The sequence below is a fragment of the Macrobrachium rosenbergii genome, chromosome 21 (assembly GCF_040412425.1).
Source record: "Macrobrachium rosenbergii isolate ZJJX-2024 chromosome 21, ASM4041242v1, whole genome shotgun sequence".
Classification (NCBI taxonomy): domain Eukaryota; kingdom Metazoa; phylum Arthropoda; class Malacostraca; order Decapoda; family Palaemonidae; genus Macrobrachium; species Macrobrachium rosenbergii.
Window position 1 is genome coordinate 17659322 of NC_089761.1, and position 12904 is coordinate 17672225.

General features: G+C 37.5%; 1 protein-coding gene across 1 annotated transcript in view; it reads left to right on the forward strand.

Annotated features, from left to right (window-relative positions):
* Gmd (GDP-mannose 4,6 dehydratase) overlaps positions 1 to 12904 on the forward strand; it is a 57493-nt gene that overhangs the window by 6144 nt on the left and 38445 nt on the right.

Consider the following 12904-nt stretch of genomic DNA (forward strand, 5'->3'; position numbering starts at 1 on the left):
GAAAAATAATCATCTTTTATCAATATTCCATTTCCTATAAAGGAGACCGTTAAAGACATAATTGGAGCCACTAATGCATGCATGTTTAATTGACTGCTAAATCAAGAGTTTGCTTTCTGTAAAAACCTGAGACTCTCTCTCTCTCTCTCTCTCCATATATGTATATTCTGATCGATTTTTTTTTACCACACCATCTCATCTCCAAACATTCATTTCTACAGTACTTTACTCCAGTCGGTGTGCAGATTTTTCTCAATGGCTTCATTTTTTTTTCATTCATATTTAATAATGCCACACTTCATAACATCCCAACGTATCTTGCCTTACCTACAGTATTCAAAGGATCTTCTTGATAGCATCATCTGTAACATTCACTTCCACATAATCTATGTGTTAGCTAATTTCATTCACTATCATCTGTCCTAACATTCGTTGTTTCTTCTATCTTGTTACCATTTATTTCCTTAATCTTACTCTGATTATCGTTTGCACCGATATTCTTATTTTTACAGATTTTTACTTGATTGTCTAAAGCAAAAACTCTATTCCTTACGATCCGCCCTAAACATGTCAAACATCTCTATTTTTTTTTAATCCTAGGTTTTTTTTTCTGTCATACTCGTTTTAGTAACATAACTAAAATCCCACCTCCCAGACTGGAGATTATTATTATTATTATTATTATTATTATTATTATTATTATTGGCCCTTCGGATGGAAAACAGAAATCTGAACTTCTGGAAACACACAGCAACAGAATATATATTTGTTTTATATCATGCAGTATTTTCCTTATTATGACTAAAATGAAACTTTCAATGTCACCAAAGCGCCGAAAGTAAATTATTCTTTATATTCGCTCCCTACTTGGTTTGATGTTTGCTTTTGATTAAGCTGGCCTAAGTCCAACACGGGTGGCTAGTGATATTGTATAAGACGTTAAAGGATATAACAGGCCTGGTGTAGGACTGTGTTCTCGGTCAACAACCAAGATGCTCCCCACTAACCTGACTGTACCAGTCTATTCAGGATGTAAACAAACATCTGTGATCCGACACGTCAAATGTAGGGTTGGCACCAACTTTTATTAAGAGAATTTTTCATAGCAAATTTGAAGTCGTAGTAATTTTATTTACACAGTTTTACTATTATTGCTTTGTACGACGTGCCAGAATAATATTTAAGTTTGAAAGTGCCAGTTATATCTGGTTGTTGGATATTTCTCATTTTTGGCTGTCCTGAGGTGTTTATTAGTTTAAAAAGTGTGTGGCACCAGGTTTAGCTGTAATGTACAAATTTTCTTGGTTGAAATTTTGAGATTTTCCGTGTTGTTCCTTTTTGACGAAGTTTGTTTGATTATGATAATGTCTGCGTTTTTAAATTGGTATTCATGACGTTACATTATCTCCTCGTCGATGCCTGCGAACTTCTGCCGTGCAAAGTCAACTTACACCATGGCTGAGACAAAGATCACGAAAAGAGCGTTGTTAACTGGAATTACAGGACAGGTCAGTATTCCAACCCTTTATTGAATAGGCTCAGGCTATATTGTATTTAGCGGTACTGCCCGGCATCAGGTTTATCTTTCGATACGTTTCTTGTAATTCATTCTCTTGGGTATGCCACGTAGCTATGCACCAACTTTATCGAGCCTAGTAATCAGTCGTGAATGCACATAACTACTGGGTTATGCGAGAACTGAGTAGTCTAATTTTCCTACAGAGTGGCAGGGGTAGAATGCTGAGTGAGGGGTCACGACTTATTTTTGACGGGGTCGTCAACACACCATGGCCAAAGATCCAGTTTAGGGCACGACGTCCTAGGTTAGGTTATTGTATTCAAGTAGCCCGGCATCTGGTTTATCTTTCGATACGTTTCCTGAAAGGCTGGTAAAATTTGCACACAAGTTGCCAATAACTAAGGCCCAGGTAGTCCATTTTTGCATTGAAAACCATTTAGGTATTTTTCATGCAAACGTCTAGGTTAGTTAAACAAGTCTTGTTAGATCATAGTGACTACAAAAAAGAACCTAAAAATACCAACCTAACGTAACCTACGGATGTTTACTGGCTACATTTTTACCTATTAGCTATGGAGGTGGTGGTGGGGCTGGTATTGTTTTACCATATAAGCCATAATTTAAATTTTTTATTTATTGTTTGCACATAGTGTTTATGGAGTTCAAAATAATGAGAATAAAGAGCTCTTTTCAAAAATGTAGGTTACACTTTCATATCGTGTATTGGCAACTTATAAAATAATACTGAAAGGCTTACTACAGTAATGCCTAACTAGGCCATCAGTAGCCCTGACCAGCCACAAGAGAGAATGTAGGCTATACCCTACATTCTCTCTTGTGGCTGTTCAACCAACCTTTTGGTTAATAGCCTAAGGCTCTTAGCGCAATGTGTTATTCATGCAGTGAAACGCAAGCTTTGCCATTAAAGTATTAATTGGAGCCCTTGCAAACTGAGTTTTTTTTTTTTTGCAGAAAGTATGTTTTCTGCTAAACATTGCCAAAAAAAAATGTAATACATCCTAACCTGACCTTACACAGGGTACTGTGCTCTGACCAGCCTTGGCTGTGTTTCACTCCCCACTCCCATTCTAGAAAGCTTTTTGGTATTTTTGGGCATTTCTAAGGTAGTTTATACCTACAATATGCAGTCAGCCCTCCTATTAAGTATCTGTTTATTAGTCAGAGTAATCATTCATATGTTCTTCAATCAATTAAATGATTTTTTATCCTGTCTTGTACTTTTCTAAACAAAAAAGTAATAATTTTATATATTTTAGTGTGCATAACCATAAATAAACATGGGCTATTCATAATTTTGTATGTCTTGCATTGAGTAACAGGACTGCATAACTGTGTACTCCCCATTCCCTACCACCCACAGGGAAGTAGAATGTATCTCTTGAGTAACTGTATCTCGGAGTCTGTTCATAAAGTTTTTGTGCAGATCATGTTGTAATGTTGGATGACTGCAGATACATGACTCCCACAGTGGAAAACTGTATGTGACTTCACAACTGTCTTATTGGTATTACCATAAAAAATAATAAAAAAAAATTTAAAAAACTACTGAAGTTGAGTAAGTCCCCGCCTTGCCCAATGACCAGTCACCTTTTCCTTGGAAAGAAACTATTATTTGAGTGTTCACTATTTTACTCAAATTAAAATAATTTTTTGATTTTCAGTCTCAGTTATTACAAGGCATACCACTGTGTGGACAGTTCTATAAATGAGTGTATTGAGTAATATATTTGATATTGTAAATGACGGTATATTCAATTGATGATATGCATTATGTGATAAGAATACAATAATGATCTAGGCTATCTGACCGATATGTGCCCAAAATATTGAGCTCTAAATATATAACCCATTACAAATACTATATATATCTACTAACTCACGATCTGGAGAATCACAGAAAGTATCACTTCCAGGTCTACCTGGGGGTTGGGTGAATAAATTGCACATCCTTACTTACCCAATGGCTAGATGGATAATATGCAACATAAGGCTTATTTGTCTAACAGTTGGGTGAATAACACTCCAGGTTTATTCAGCAAGGGAAAAACACACCACTTGTATTTACCAAGTTGTTTAGGGGGTTATTATACCCTATCTGCATCAGTCTGTTTCACTGCAAACATTGGGAAGTAACACACTATAAGCCTTATACCCACAACAGTTGGAAGAATAACACATCATAAACCTTTTTTGTTTTTATGGAAATACAAACTGTCCCCTTTATCAAAGGGGACAGTATTTCTCAGCATGAGCTATACTCTTGCCACGATGAAGAGACCTCTCTGGCGAGGCTTTTAAAGATCTGTCCTGTTGCCAATTTTACGAAAACAACAACTGACACGTGTGTGACAGACCTTTAAATGTCTTCGAGACAAACCCTGAGGCTATACTTATAAGATTTTAGAGGCTTTTCATTTCCAGGTACTTTAATCTCCTTTCTACTCTGCCCTGCTCTCTCTCTCTCTCTCTCTCTCTCTCTTCTAAATCTTACAGCTTTTTTTTTTTTTTTACATATGATCACCTTATCTATTTTGTCAGTACTTGTAGATAGATGTACATTTATCATTATTACACAATTAGATACTTAAAAGTATTTAATTAATGCTGTATGTTTTCTTTCTTCCAAGATGAGGTTGGATACTTTTCCTGTTGCATAGAATGGTATGATGCGGTGTCCATCACAATTGCACAGTTGGGAGGGATGTTTGGTAGCAACTGATTTATAAACCATTTTTCAAAAACATCAGCATTCATCTGTTTATAGTCCCCATCATTCCTAGCTTGAAAAACAAGTTCTGCATTGTTGACAAAACCATCTTCTGTTCTGCATGTAGAATTATCAATTGGCTTCCTTTACTGGTGGGAGGTTTTACCCCCGTAGCCTGCTGGGATGATAAGCCTGTCCAACACTTTTGAACAGTGTAATTTTGATTGAATCAAGGTTCGTCGAGATACACGAATTTCTGCCATGACTCCTTGCGAATATACCGTGATGACCGTGACCACCGAAAGTGCTCCCTAGAGAGAATCTAAGTGGCTTATCCGTGGATTTAAACTCATGTGGATCTGTGTGTGAAGTACTGGCAACACCACCAAAATGAGATGTCATATTGATAGAAAATCTTATTCCGTTTCTTGTTATTGCATAAAAAAAATTATCATTCGTGAACCTATGTAATAGACTTGGAATTCTGCGTAACGAAAAATATTTTTTTTTTATATCTGTAATGGGAGAAATGGTTTTATCTCTCTGTTGTTGTTATACATTTGGCAGATATGCCATACCTGCAAAGACCCAAACAGCCCCGCCGGAGAGCTCTCTACATTTTAGAAAGAGTATAGAAACAGTATCTGAAACATGATAACTAGGTGCTTAATTGGAGGTAACCAGTTGAGTGGAGAAAAATCCCAACTCACCTGGTGATTTTGTAACCAGTTGTGCTGTATTGAAGTGGGAGGTTTGGCAAGAGAGTTTGCTGGATGATCTTCTCAGTGGGGGTAAGGTTTGGCAAAACTGCAGAAAGGCCAAAAGTTGTATGCCAGTCTCTGAAGAGGATTAATCCATCTTTGATAACACCACATCTTTTCGGCTCCTTCTTCTTGGGCTACCTCTTCTCAGTCTCCTGTGGCTCACTGATAGGGGTCACAAGAATGAGGGTTGGGTACCAGCCTGCCCTCTCCACCAGTGCAGACCCAGGTGGTCTTGCCTACCTCATCGCAGTTGACACTGTAGCATATTTCCATGGTTTGCCACTGCCTACCTCTATGGTGTTGACAGCTTCACAGGAATAAACCATCTTTTGCTGTTGTTCCCCCTGCTCTTTCTGCCCAGGAACTCAGCACTGATGAACCCTCGGTAGTGGAGACGCTACTGCAGCAATATTGAGCACAGGCTGTACCCTTCGAGCCTTAACTGCTACTTGCCTTGACATTTCTTCTGTTGTAGCCAAGGAGAGTAAGACATGATGACTGAGTAAAGTGAACATGAGCAAGTGCATATCTTCTTCCCCCTATTCCTTCTTTTCTTCCCCACAGGAAGTTCTGTCAGACATTGTATGAGTGCCTCCTTCAATAGTTGGTGGCATCATTCCCTCACCTGCATGTTGGAGTCCTGCTGTATGTAGGGTTGAATGAGTATGCATGTAAACCAGTTTTTCCTTGTTTCCTTTTGAGGCACAAGGACTGTCCCAGACTTTTCCTGTTTGTACTGCCAAGATATACAGAGAAGATTGTGTGTAGGCTGACTGAAGGTTTACCAGCAACAGGTAACTGCTGTGCCTGTGTGTAGGCTGACTGAAGGTTTACCAGCAACAGGTCACTGCTGTGCCATACTACTGGATGTCATGACTGTGTACATATGATCATACATTCCCTGGCTCACTGAGAACTCCTGATGTTTGTGTGCACAATCCCTGGATATATATATATATATATATCTATCGTTTGTTTAACGTTTTTTCCCATTTTTCATATGGGGTAAGCACAATGCCTTCTTTGAAGGACTTTGATTTGGCGTTGGGGTAGGCTTTGGCAGCCTCGATCGCTGCCCTGCCTGACATCGCTTAGACCCCGGTAGCATGTGTATATGTATCATGCCGTCCCAGCCCCTTTCCCTAGCAGCGAGATGACGCGAGTGGTTTAGGGGCCGACAGTTCGAGGGCGTGTCAGGCGTCTGTTATGTTTTTAGAAGATGCTGGAGTGGCTTTGTTTGTGTGTGTATTAGTCTGTAACACCCATTTGCTTTCAGCAAACCTATCTATTGATTACATACATAATCCTGGGGTGTCTACACGGATAGCAAAGTGTCTGCCCTCTGACCGGCCGGGCGGATTTGAACCCGTGACACAGACTTCTTATGAAGGCGGAGTCTGCTGCCGACCGAGCCATATATATATATATATATATATATATATATATATATATATATATATACTGTATTTCTTTATATATTATATATATATATATATATATATATATATATATATATATATATATATATATATATATATATATATATATATATATATATATATATATATATATATATATATATATATATATATACTGTATATATACTATATTTATTTTATATATAATATATATATATATATATATATATATATATATATATATATATATATAAATTTCTGACTTAGGCCTATCATTTTGATACTCTTATGAAGTTAACTGAATATATAATGCCTATTTTTGTATTTTTATCTAAATATCTAAAGAATTAAAATTAGCTAGAAGTTCAACACTAACTTAGTTAATGTTAAACACTAGCGGCGAAGAAGGCTACCATGCTCGTCAGTGGAGAATGTCTCCTCCTCATCACAAAAGATTTTTTCCCAGAAATCATCAGCCACTGGTTTATATTGTAATGCAAACCCTAGTCTCTACTCTTTGTGTTTCTCTGTTATGAAGTATTTCTTGGCAGGAATATGATGAAATAATATTTTGGTTGCTCTTATGTAGCCTGTTACAGATGGTTTGGGTATCAACTTGAAGGGAGAGTATAATGATCTCTCTTTATAGCAACACCGGTTGTCAGGGAAGTTTGGCGGAGCTTCTTCAGTGACCATCCGATGATGATCCTCAACAGTAATGCAACCATGGGGTCGTCCTCCACTTTTTACAATAAATTTGTCATATTTCTGCATTCTCCCTGGTGTTGTATCTATCTATACACGGTTGTTTTATTTACGCTAAGCTTCCAAGCAATATCTACAATAGAAACATTAGTCTTATGCAAGCTAATGATCAATGACCTGTGACATAATGTGGTGTAGCTGCATCAGTTACAGATATTATTGGTGCAAGTGACGAGACAGTTCTGCCCGAGTGTGGAGTCACATGATAACATACAACATTATGAGATTTTTCTTTTTTGCGTTTTTGACAACGATTATGGTAAAATTATTCTCTTTATTTATACAATTTTGTTGATGATTATTCAGTATTATTTTATTAGTTAATATGCTTTTATTTGGGTTTAAAATATAGTCTCTTCTTTAACTCTTTTGCCCAGTCATCCAATGCGAAATTTTTCCAAATGTTTCGTCATTTTTCATAATATGAATTTTTCACTCGCCATTCTTTTTTATGTTGTTAACCGTATGATTAACAACCAAAATCAAATAAGAAAATTACATTTCCTTGTATATATCAAAAGAATAAATTATTGTTAAGTGAACGAAAACCTCTGGAACATGTTGCAGTACATTTTTGAGTGAGTGTACCTACCAGGGCAGACTAGTGTGTCAGCCTCTCTTGCAGGAGAGGAGGTTCAACACATACTGTAGGGAATTGCTTAGGACGACCTAAAGGTCCTTCTCCTTGAGAAACCCATGAGGAAAAATTTAAATGTTTTTCAGCAATTATTGGTCTCATTTCTGGGGAAGAAACCACTGTGCCTAGTCAAATCCATCTCATGAGTAGCAAGTGCTTTTAGGATGCACTCCTGAGGTGGGGCATTTGTTCCAAGATGAGATTGCTTCTTGCTCATGGTATCTTGGGATAGGTTAAATTTTGATCTAAGGATCAGAAGATTCCCTGCTGTCCAGCGGATTGAGGAGCATTTTTCCCCACTTTTGACATGCCAGAGGTCATGCAGTAATGAGACTGACAAATGACCTCCTCCTAAAGAAACTACAAGAAGGTTCTTTCTTCTTAGTTATGGAGTCATGAGGCATGGAATCAGTTGCTATGGCCTTCTTGAGGCAGCTTCACTTGGACTAAAGTATAACCCAAGGGTAAACTTTTCCTAAGATGTGTCCTTTTATCTGTACTGTTCTACCAAAAGTTGTTGTCTGAATAGTCTTTCTCAGCACCACAGATCAGTCTCGTGTTCCGCTGTACATTTTCCAAAGTATAGAGGTGACGCAGCTGTGAAGAATATTCTGATAGCTAGGACACCTTAATCCATTGTCCAGTCTCCTTCAAGCCATTTAGGACATTGAAGGGCACTGCCACCAAGCCTTTGAGGGTGGCCACACCTGTGTCTGGTATTACAGCATAACCAAAATAACTACAAACATTGGCTGTCATTAGCTACATTACCAAACTTCTTCCTGACTTGTAATCTGACTACAGTTAATCTGCATCCCTCTATTCAGGGTTCTTTAAGCTGGTCATAAAACCCTACTTATCCCTCTCACAGGCTTTCCAGAAGAAAGAGACCTTTCCGGGAAGAGGCTGACTTAATTTAAAGCCTATGAGGAGCCAATATCAGTATTTTTTTTCATAATGCATTGTATCATTTATTTTCATCAGTGAGTCTGGGCTAGATATTGGGAATTTGTATAATTCATTTAGATGATTAGAAACTAAATCATCTGTATCCTACCCTGTTACTAAAACAGTTTAATATGTGATATCAAATCTTCATTTACTGCAGCTTTTTTTTTTTTTTTTTTTTTACTATAAATCATCCTTATTCATCATCAAATCTTAGTTCTTTCGCTCATTTTACATCTTCAGTGTTAGAAAGGCAGATTCATTGTTAGAAACGTAGAACAATAGTGTCAAGGTGTTGACCCTTTTTGACCTGGTAGAAGGAAGATATGGCAGTGTTTTTGCCACATCTACACTGCATCCCAACTTAGGTCTAGGATTTATGAATCAAATCTGGGAAAAGTGGCAACACTGAAAAATATTACATGTTCTTAGTTATTTTGGTTTGACTATAGGGGAAGCTCAGACCTGTAAATTGCAACACATAGCTCAGATTTCTTCCTTCCTGAAAGGCCTGGGAGCTCTCCCAGTCTTTTTGGCATTGCCCCCCCCCCCAACTCCAGCTCCAGCTCGAGAGGTAGGCAAGGGGGAAGGAGAGGGGAGAGGGGACACTAAAGTAGACTGTTTCCATCTCTAGCTGCTACAAGTCTGTTTACTTTAGGATGGTTACAGACTACTTTTTCAAGACTACTGACATCCCCTCTTTTGGACACTGATCCTGTTGCCAGCTTACCCTCAACGATCTCTCAAGCAGAGATGAGGTGAGGCAGTGCTGGGAAAAAGTTAGCTAGAAGCCATTTTCCCTGGCCTTTTACAGTTGTCTTTCTCAGTGAGAAAGCAGCTGAAGGTTGGAAATGCGTTATTTACCTCCCTCCACTGAACAACTTTTTGATTATCTGACAGTTTTACAAATTTAATTTTGTTACTTTCATTAAATGGGTTGGTGAAGTACTGTAGGTATAGGCGGTATACATTTAGAAATGTAGACAAAGTACGCTGTTAGTTTTATTGGGTGTTTGCAAAACCAGTCCTCTCATTATGTTTGGAAGGGTACAATGGATGTTGTTGTGACGTCATAAGACATACGGAGATGGTAGTTGGGAAAACGGTGATGTGAGGGAATGAGGAACTTGTGGTGGTGATGAAAGGTTGTGAGCGCTCTCATTTGCGGTTTGTTGGTTGGGTTATAAGTCTTTCTTTTGTTTTATTGTGGTTGTGAGCTGGCTTGGGGAAGCAGTGCAATGGGAACAGGTGTGTAAATTGAGTAATTGTTGCATATTGGTCAGGCTGGGTGTTTATTCAAGTGGTAGCTGAGCCTGATTAGTCAGAAAGGAATGGATCTGACAGTAAGCATTTGGGGATAGAATGGAAGTGGAGAAGAGAATGTCCTAGATTTAGCAGGATACAGGGCGAGTATAAAGGGTGGAGAGGACAAGTCAAAGATTGGCTTGTGGTGTGTGGAGAAGTGAAATATCAGGGGATAGAGACTAGAATGAGTTTAAAAGGAAGAGCTTTAGAAGTGACAGAAGGGATAGATAGAGAAGAACTTAAGGATAAAGAGATTTCAAAGATGATAATATCTAAACTAGATGAAGTATATCTAAAAGATACTCTAATGGAAAATTACAGTAAATGAAAAATTATTTTAAAATAGAAAGAGAATCTAGTGAAAAGACGAGAGATTTTATGATTAGGTATGTGAAGGCAGAATCAGAGTGTATTAGAGCAATAGGGAAGAGTATGCTTGAAGGAGAAGCAAAGGGTTTTCATATATAGGAACAAGCAAGTCTCACAGACAATCAAAAACAAATGGTATTAGTGGCTTGTGGTCAAGGAAAGTTGGACTATAAAACAGTGTCACATATAATGAAAAGAATTTTTGAGGGATTAAGGAATAAAGAGGAAGGTGAATGGTGGGGGTCAGAAGGTTATGTGAATTTCGGGGAGGAGAGGGAAAATCAAAGATATTGGGGAAAATGGAATCGAAGTAGAGGTGGAAGAAATCTTATAAATAGAGAAGGAAAAGTAACATTGTGTGCGACATGCAAATCGGAATGGCATTGGGCTAGGGATTTTCCTCAGAATTTTCAAAATAAGAAGAAACTAGAAACTGGACAAGAAGAGGAAAAAGTTTATATAGGAGAACAAGAAAGTAATAAAAGTTTTCAATACAGTATATAGGAGTATATAATGGTAGAGCAAAAGGAAAATAGAATACAGTATGCCTTAATCAGTGGCAGCATATAAATTCTATAAGAGAACTAGAAGCTAGAAGATTTACAGGTAATAGAGTATTAGGACAAAAGGAGTTAAAAGAGTATCAATGGTGGGACAGTTGAATTGGGTATCACCACATACCATTCCAGAAATATCATGATGTTAGTGAATTAAGTAAAGCTTTTAAAGAAGGAATGACTCAAGATGTGATAAAGCTGATTAAAATACAGCATCAGAAAAACTAAGAACCATAATGGGAGAAGTGATAATAAGTGAGTTAGAAGAAAAGATTTATTGGGAAGCCTATGCAGATGCTTCATTTGAGAATATTGAAAATGGTCATACAGAATTGGGTTATGTGAAATCCTTGACAGATGGTAAGGGGAGAAGTCCCATATGGTGGAAATCCAGAAAATCAAACAGAGTAGGAAAATATACCATTGAAGCAGAAGCTCTGAGTGTGGGGGAGGCCATAGAAGGATTGGTATATTGTATTTCAAACATTTGTGGGAAGAGATAGCAGGGGAGAGAAAATTAGAAGCATTGGTTAAACTGATAGTACAGTAAACCACTAATGACTGCAATTAAATCAAGTACAGGAGTAAGTAGTGAGAGAATAAGAATTGATATTGCAGCAATAAGAGAAACAGTAGAATCTGGAGAAATAAAGGAGGTGAGATGGGTAAAAGGAAAGCATCAAATAACTGATGCACTGACTAAAGCAGGAGTTTCAAGGGAAAATATCAGAAATTATGTACTTTGGAGGTAAAGAATTGGAGAATAATGGAGATTAGAGGGGATTAGAATAAGAAGAGGTTGGAAGGGATGGAGAACAAGAAAAGAGTGATTATCTGTCAGTTTTACAAATTTAATAATTTTGTTACTTTGCATTAAATGGGTCAGTGAAGTAGGTGTGGGCATCGTACATTTAAGAAATGTAGACAAAGTAAGCTGTTTGTTTTATTAGGTGTTTGGAATGGCACAATGGTTGTTGTTGTGACGTCAAGATGTGCAGAGACAGTAGTTAGGAAAACAGTGATGTGAGGGAGTGAGGAACTTGCGGTGGTAACAAAAGGTTGTGAGCGCTCTGGTTTGTTGTTTGGGTCATAAGTCTTTCTTTTGTTTTGTTGTGGTTGTGAGCTGACTTGGACAAGCAGTGCAATGGGAACAGGTGTGTACAGTACAGTAGATTGAGTAACTGTTGCATATTGGTCGGACTGGATGTTTATTCACTTTTGTGCTGCAGATTTGATTCAGATGGAAACAACTTATTCCATGCTAGATCCCATGTCATTTTTAAAGAGAAGACTCTCATGAATTTCTTAGCGACATAGCATATACTCATAGTCATGTACAGTCAACACTGGTATTTGTGGGGGGATACACCCCCGCAAATAGCCACTTAAAACCCTCAAAAACGCTTATAGCTCTATTTTGATAGTTCAAAACACAAAAACCCTCTAAAAATGCTTATATCTGAATATTTTAATAATTTTATCACAAAAAGTACATTTAGTCACAAAAGTGATATGAAAATACAGTAATATGTGAATATTTCTCTATGAAACATACCACGAATAGGGGAATTTTCCATGAATAATGTGTATATATCTTCCGTAGAGAAATCTGCGAATAGGTGAGTCCGTGAATCCGGAACCCTGAATAGGTAGAGGTCGACTGTATCACATTTGATATAGTTATATGTACAGGGCAACTTATTTACTTTTATTTAATTTTTCACTCTGTTTTATGTTATTATAAGCATAAGTCCACAAGGCATTGCCATTAGCAAGGAACAACTTTTATTTACTGATGCACTTTCTCTTTGTAGCTTAGATTGTTATATACAGTACTACTGTACAGTGTCTGTTTCGATGTGCGTGAATCCATATGTTATTTCTGTGGAACTGT